This window comes from Pteropus vampyrus, unplaced genomic scaffold (assembly GCF_000151845.1).
Source record: "Pteropus vampyrus isolate Shadow unplaced genomic scaffold, Pvam_2.0 Scaffold5, whole genome shotgun sequence".
Classification (NCBI taxonomy): domain Eukaryota; kingdom Metazoa; phylum Chordata; class Mammalia; order Chiroptera; family Pteropodidae; genus Pteropus; species Pteropus vampyrus.
In genome coordinates, this window is record NW_011888786.1 from 16,442,922 (window position 1) to 16,451,690 (window position 8,769).

Here is an 8,769-nt window from a genome sequence, read left to right on the forward strand (position 1 = left end):
GGAGGGCAAGATATAGGCCTCTTAGGTGAAAGTAAATGATTTTCAGAAAACGTGAGTGGGCCCTTACAAGAGTAAATAGACAGCATAATAATTTGTGACAAAGTTTGTCTGGGTGCGATGTCAACTTCTAGTTTCCTCTCCTTTGATAAGTCATTCGAAGACTTATCCTACCTGATTTCAAGACTTAATATAAAGCTACATAACCAAGATGGTGTGGCGATGGTTTCCTGAGTGTATACATATGTCAAAACTAATCAAATTCTATATTGTAAATATGCACAACTTATTATATCTCAATAATGCAGTTAAAAATATTTACTGCAAAGAAATTTTTTTTAAAAAGTCTATCTTTCACGCTTGATTGAAGCTCTCATAGAGAGGATTTATGAAAATTGAGTTCCTTTTGAATATTTGTCTTTAGGAAGATTAGGGGAATTCAGAAAAAGCTTCTTCCTGAATCTGCTGTTTTTCAAGCAATTTAGGCTCAAAATAATCAATATATCAAAGTGGCATGTTTGTGGGTGGCATATTATGCTATCCTTCACACAAAACGCAACTCCTTGTTATTCAACGAACAGATCCTGCAGTTTCCTGCCCCTCTGCCTTTTCTTATGCTGTTTATTTTACCTCCACTCACCTATATGCTCCTTCAAGGTCCAGTTCTAAAATGTCACATTATTCAAGGAGGAGTCTCTGTCTTCCTACCTGTCATTTTTGACCACATTTATCAATTTGTGCTGACCTAGTTACTACCCACTACTTGCATGTGAATCCATTTGTCCTCATGTTGGTGGATAATTGCTTCATTACTTTCCTTCATAAAAGATAGCATATATGCATGAAAATTACACACATCCTATGAAAATCAAAATTATCGTCTCAGACACAACTGTAAATCCCTGCCTTATGTATGTTGAGCTCCGCCTAAGGAAACTTGAATTTCCTAGATAACAAAAATTGTACAAATTAAAAATAGCTTGTTCACATAAACAAAACCTAGGGAAAAAATGGAATTTAGTTTTATGTCTTTGGGCACCTTGCTACATTACATTGTCTTTATATATTTTTGAGTGAGCAAATCAGCATAAGTTGATATCTTTATACAAAACTCTGATGCACCTGTGACCAAACATTCAACAGGCGTTACCACAGAAAAATGCAGATAATTTGAAGTATATTCTGTTATACTCATATTTTATGAGCACCTTATAAATAAATATAATCACAGAGACCACAATCATAGGTTTGCATTTAGCAAAACAAGGAACACTCTAATATTGTTATGCTGAAATGTCTTGAGGCAATTTATAAACACTCAGAATTTATTAGCATAATGGATTTTCTTCATTTTGTATTAATAAGATTCCTCAGGTTTTGAATGCTTCTGCATTTATTCATTTATATAATAATCTGGTGAGGTAGTAAAGTATTATTCACTACCTAGTTAAAATTTGAAAATGCAAATACAAACTTATTAAAATTCTCTTAAGTCAGCATTAAAATGAACATTTAATGTTCCTAAAGCTTAATGTTTTATTCAAACCATTTGCCTACAGTCTCAATTAATGTATATTCTTATAAATAAGTGGTGGTCATAGAGTGGTCTTTTTTATGTCATTGTGTTTCTATTGTCATATGATCTGTCAAAAGACGAAGAAATATTGATTTCAAAGTTTCAGAGGTTTTAAGACTAAAAAGTTCTTTGAATTGAAAAGTGAATTTAACAAGCAGTAAAAATATAAATTTTAACTTTTAATTCAACTTTCATTTTTTAAATTAATTTCAAATTAACAAATGTCTTCTATATAATTTGAAAGATTTTAATAATATTTTAAAAATTCTTTTAAGGTAAATTTTATTTATTTAGATGCTTTTGTCTTTAAATTGTCCTGAAACAATAGACAATTGAATGGAAGGGTAAAAAGAAAAATGGAATTCCATTATGAAAAATTAAGACTGTCTTAACAGTGACCATATTGTTAGATAGTTAGTCAGGCATGAGCGACAGGAGTGAAGGCCCAGCTCTGTAACCATAGAAACTTCTCCTGAAGACTTTCCTTAAGGATCTCCTAGATGTACTTCCCTTTTAGAGTTATAAATTACCCCAAACCCTAGAGTACAGAGGCCATAAAAGCTGCTCGCTAAACCAGCTACAAAAGCATGTACAGAAAGTACTGCCCATAACTTCAGCCTCATTATATCACCATTATAATCTCATGACTACGCCTGGAAGTTCATGAATCTAATTATAACAGACTGAATTCTGGGTAAGCACATGTAGTACACAAAGTGTTATATAGCAGCCAACTGTCAGACAAGGTAATCTCACATACGGATGATCTAAGCTCTCCCATCACGGCCCAATATAAACAGACCTTCCCATTTCTGCATTGTTACAGTTTTCCTGGATGGAAACCTGCCCTTCCCTTTGGGGAGTACTATCTTTTCCCTTCATCTCCTAAATTCCACAGGGCTGCAACATTCCTTAGCGAGGCCCATCTCCTTCTAAAATGTACTTTCAATAAATCTTATTTTTTCTTAATCTCGCTGACCCGTAATTCTTTGCTGCGTCTGCGGGGAAGAACCGAGAGACAACACACAGTGCCACTGTCCAGCCCCCATGTCACCGTGGCAACACCGGATTCCACATCACCCCAGCAGTGACAATATCAGCCTATTATTGAAACATTTCTACTATCACTGATTTCAGAGTTAGAAATCTACCTTTATTCTTAATGTGAACTTCGACTTATCTTTTCAGCAAACGTGTTATATTTCATTTATAAAGGTTATATAGGTACAGTAAGAAATAAAATAAAATTCGTTCTATCCACACTTAGTTTTCCAGAACCTTCTCATACTCAATGTTCAAGTGGATATTTGTTCAATATGCTTTTACTGTTACCTTAAACACAATCCTAGAATGTTTTTTTTTAATGAAATTTTACTGAAACTTTGGATACTAGATGAAAATCAAGCCCTGGAAAGAAATTTACAACGATATAGACAGAACTCAAAAGAGAGTTACTAACTCTGGAGCTATGTGTTTACATTTCAAGGGGCGATGAGGTCTTGGAGTCTGGAGACATCTCTGAGCTGCAAAGTTGAGGGCACTGGGATTATCCAGGGTTTATTTATATTACAGAAGGATAGATGAGAACGCAACATCCTTTCTGTACTTCCCTGAGAAGCAAAGTTTTTTCTCCTTGATTTTTTATTTTTAGTAGAGTAAGGGAAATACTTCCTCTCTTCTATATAAATATGCAGATTTATTTTTTTCAGCATTTCTCTATATATAGGAAATTTGACCTAACTTTATTTCACCTCCCTAAGAGTAAAAATTGCATGTGGAAAACCACTATTATTATTTGCTTTTAAGTAAATAATGATTATATGTTTCTGACTCAAAAACCTCGTATGTGCATTCAGGACAAAATTAATAAACATGAAAACCTAAATGAGATATAATCCTAGATATATACATTTTTCCATGAACTACGATCCACAAATGTAGGCTTTTACCATGAGAGAAACTCTAGGTAGAGGGGAGATCAGAGGGAAGGCATTAAATTTATTGTTAATTTTATGTAATTTATATCAATACATAAACAATAGCACTTTCTTCTCCATGTTACCACAGCATTTTCCATTATAATACTTATCACATTCTGCAGTTACTTCTATAGCATAATGAGATTTTGATATGGTAATATATATATGTATATTACTATATACACACATTATTTTTTGCTCTCGTAAGTCATTTTGACCCCATGACTTTCTCCATTAAACTAGACTGTGACATCTGTGTCCCCTCAATCTCAGGTAAAAATGCTGTGAGAAATACAGAGGTTTGATTTAAAAAAGGGTAGAGGTATTAACAAAATCCTGGTATTGAGTATCAAATCTAAGATTGTAAAGATCTAAGGCCATAAAGTCTAAAATCATAGACCATAGATTTAAGAAGACTACTTTGGAGAGAGCCTCTTTCTCAACTTTTTTTTCCCCTTATCTATATAAACAAAGATTATTATCTTTGAGCTAAAAATAAGAAATGGTAGAGAAGCAAGACTTGCAAGACCTTAAGATTTTCTGTCCTTTATAGGAGGCTCATTCAGTGATATAGGTTTGGGGTCACAGAATTCCAGATAGGTTAAGAGCTTGACAACAAAGAAGGCTAGTACGCTATTTCTCTGGGTGGATCTGAAAAGGCGGCTAGACTCTTAGCTGATTTATTGTAAATGTATATGGTGTTCAGGCAGATTCATCAGGTAGGTTCAGAGAGTCTCCACCAATTTTAGGGCAGTCTCTGAGCATGCTATACTGTGTCTGAGAGTGAAGAGCATCTTGAACAAAGAGCCATGGGGACCAAGAGGTCTTGAGGTAGGGTCAAGGAGGACGCATTAATAATCTGCCTCTGCCAACCACCAAGATCAGGTGGGATAGAATGCTTCACTAGGTGACAATGTGGACAGAAGACAACCAAAGACTCGTTATGTAACAACATGGCACTACTTACATCTCTCATCCTTTCACTGCTAACTTAAACACAATCCTAGGAAAAGACAAGAGAAATGCATAAAGATTACTCTGAATCAATCAAATGAACAAAATTGGTTGAGATTTAATTTTTTTCCCTGGCAAGATGAGGATTCAAAGTAGAAAGTAATCTAAGTAATAGAAAAATTGATAAAAGTTATTATTATTATTATTATTATTATTATTATTATTATCATCATCATCATCATTATACCCTGAGCTTAGGGTCTGACCACTGCATTTGCACAATTATATGTCTTCCCCATTAGACTATAATCTCCTCCTAAGAAAAACTTACTCACTAATTTTTCTTTTTGTCTTTCCTTCTCTGGAATCTATTTCTTAAATGAATGAGTTAGAGAGAGTGGTGAAGAGAAATTGAGAATTGAGAAAGTGGCTGGTATGGTAGGTAATACATGTTTCTGTACAACATCTCTTTTCTGTCACAATATTCTACAAAACTTAGGTTTTATTTTGTCTTAACATTTCTCAAAATATGTGGTGTTAACTTGACACTCTCTCATGCAAATTTGGTTACAATTCTTAATGATAATAATACCACAAGCTGCTCTCTGATTAAAATGCAGTCTTCTCTTTAGGAAATATTTCTCTAGTCACATTGTTCAGTTTCTTTATTCGCTTTGGTGAAAATATGAAAAGAAACTCAGAAAACTATATTTTCTCTAATACTGTTTCAATTTAAGTTGGAATGCTGGAATTTTTAAAAAATTCTTTCAGCTGCAATGTGTCAATTCTTTGGCTTGTTGCAGGAGATTTCTCCTGTGCCTCTTTAGTAAGTAGCAATGGTTCTCCAAATGAGACCAACTTGGATCCTCATTAAATCTGTGATATATTGCGTGGGTGTGCAGAGGGAGGGAGGGTGGGTATACATACATTCACCTAAAACAAGATATAAGGTAAATGGCAACAGAATCCTTTGAAAAATGAGAGAAAAATAAATGACTTTGGAACAGTAAGTCATTTCATAAAAACAACATAAATTTCTACATACATCATAGTAGTACTGGTTGCAACTTTGTTGAATGCAATATTTGCCTCACTTACAATATTTCCCAACTGACAAAAATTTTCATTAGAACAAGGAGTGGAAGTAGAGAGAGAAAAATAATCATTTCTCCCATGAAATTGAATGTGGAAAAAATTCTTTTTCTCTTTGAAAAGAAAATAAGCCATTTCTGACTCATGATCACTAATAAGTAGGAATATCATTTAAAAATCAATAAAGCAAAAATGGCTCATTGAAATCAGTACTACCGAATCAAGCAAAGTCAGTGTCAGAAATGGGCCATTGCAAAGAAAGCCAAATTCAAAATCCTCTTCTCTCTCAAAACCAAACCATGATAAACCATTTTTATCCCCCATAATGGAATTTTAGAGTCTTATTAGGACATCAGATCATGAAAGGGTTGGGGAGGTGGTAAGGTGAACATGTGATGTACCTAGGACCTCAACTACAGTAAGACACAATCTCTAAGTCATCCTGCTATAAGAACTTACTCATGAAATAATACAGAGTCAAGTCTCTCATTAGAAATAGGTACAGTGGAGGATTCTGTAATAAGGTATATTTTTTGTAGTTAATGAAGGAGAAGAAAATAATATGTGATATTTGAAAGAGATTTCTTTTTGAAATGGGCAGATTAAGAAACCTAATTATATTATTTGCCAAGCTAGCTTCCACCTACTTTTCAGGTTAAAATATCTTCTAACACAGTTTAGCTAATGGACTTATTTTTGGTTCTTTAAACATAGCCAGGCTTTCAAAGTACTACCTCAAGATCAAGTTTAACACCCTATTCCAGGTATTTGCTGAGGACCCACTGTCAGCTGCTCTCCACAAGCTACTTCCTATTGTTGGCCCTGTGAAATCTGTTCCAGGTCCTAAATTTTCCTTCAGAAAAATTTTATATTTCCTGAATTTATTGATCTGTTTAGACTTTCTTGGCTTTCTTTTATAAACATTTTTAGATTTGTCATTCAGTAAATTATTATTGACATCCTACTGTGCTCTGGGCACAAAGTCAGGTGCTGTGTCCCCCACAGATGTGGGTATACAGTTCTGTTCTCAAGGGGATCTTGCCAGTGAAACCAGCATCCAAGAAGTGGAATTCAGACACTTGACTCTTACACCTCCAGGCCTTCTATGATATTCTGTCTTCTCTTTATGTTCCTTTAGCCTGTTGAAGTACTTCCTGCCATTTGATGCAACTTCAAATGCCAGTTGTGCCAGAAAGTCTCCTTAGGAGAAGAGCTTAGTGTTGGAAGAGTGCCCTCTCCTGTGGCTACCAGCTAGTGTCACTCTAACAGGATTTATTGTATGTAAAGTAGTGTAGTTTGGGGCTACATCTCATTTTTCCTATTAGAGAATGACCTATTTAGAAATAAAGATTAAACTCTCAATTTCCTTTGTTTCACCCATAATGTTTAGCAGAATGCATGACATCAGCACCATCAGTACTTACTATTCAGTGCAGTTGAATAGTAAAAGTTTGTTAATGTGGCTAATTGGTTTGTTGACATCTTTACAAATGAATTTACTTTAAACTTCCTCAGAGTTCAATTGTTCACTCTAACTGAAGCTATAGGAGAAATGCAGCTGCAGGAAAAATCCGACTAGGAAAGTGAATTGTGGACATAAACTTGGAGAGTTGGTCAAGTCATCGGAATGATTGCCAGGGGACTTGGATTGTACTATCGCTTCTGCTGAATGATTATCTATAAGCTCTATATTTCTGAGAAGGCCTCAATTTTTAAATTCACATAGTAATAATTTATCTATCATTTTTCGCATGCCAGGCACTATTCTAGTTACTTGTCAAAAGAAGTGTAAGGCGCTATATCTCTGAACTAAAGGGGTTTAATTTATAACAAATGTATAACAATATATGCAAATAATTACTATAAAGTAAGTCAAGAGCACAGATAGTAGTTTGTGCAAAGTACAATAGGAACAGAAGGAAGAGAGTGATGGATTTGCCTAACAGGTGGTGAAGGCTTGACAGAGAGGATATGCACTAGTTCTGGATATTTCCTTGAAGAAAAAAAAAAGGTGTGGTGATAGTACCTTCTATGTAGTGGGAACAGCATGTATCAATCCAGAACAGTAGGAAACTGAACGAGCTGGTCAGCAGCTGCATGTTCTTCAGAATTGTTTGAACCATAGACATGATGGGGAAGGACTGGAAATATACTATGGGAGCCCAGTGAAGGAAACTCTGTGTGGACTTTTTCTTGTAGGTTATTGGATATCAAATGGTGCTTCTTGGAGTCCTAACATTTTTAGAAAACCTTCAAATAATACAGGGATGTGAGGCAGAGGAAGAGGAGGGCTAGTTTGACTTCTAGCCCTCCTCTTCCTCTGCCTCACATTCCCGTATTATTTGAAGTAAAAATCTTTTACTTCAACTATTTTAGCTCTTCTTTTATCTGTTTTTATTTTTAGGTTCTGTGGAAGATTGAGCTTGATAATCAATCTTATTTCTCAAAATAAAAAGGATGATAGAGCTCTGCAATAAAATATAGAGTGCAATGGGTGGAGTCTAAGGTTGGGTAAGATTGGATGTTTCCCATAGAAGGAGTTTATAGCAGCACTACAGCATGAAACCTGAGCCTGCAGTGCCTTGGGGCAGGGTGGCTGCTCAAGGCTGTTATAAGCACCTATGGGAGAGATGATGAGGGTCAGAGATAAAGTAGTGGCAGTGCTGGTGGCTGGAAAGGGAGCAATGGATTCTACGCAAACTGAAGTATTAGTACAATGGAGTAGGACTGGATAATCACTACTCTCTAACATGGTGTTAGGCTGTACTCAGAGACTTACCATCACTTTCAGCATTTGCTCTTCCTCTTTTCAGCCATATTCACAAACCATTAATTTTTCTCTGCTACTGGCAATGCCCTCTTCTCAGCAGTGTGGCTGTCTAATCATTACTGCATACAGCTGGAATGTGGTTCACAAAGAGGTGGGTAACCTGGCTAATTCCTACCCACCAGCCTACATCGCTTTGTTCACTAAGGGACTCCAGGTCTCATAACACTGATATCAAAAAGTTTCCAGGTGTCTTCCTTACAGAACTCCTACTAACAGGTTTTTGTGGGTCTAACTGAATCTCAGTCTACAGATCTAAAGCAATCATTTAATTGATCCTACAGAGATTGCTATGGGCTCTCAAAGTCTCTACTTGATATTTTTCTAGTTCTCAGTCTATGGGG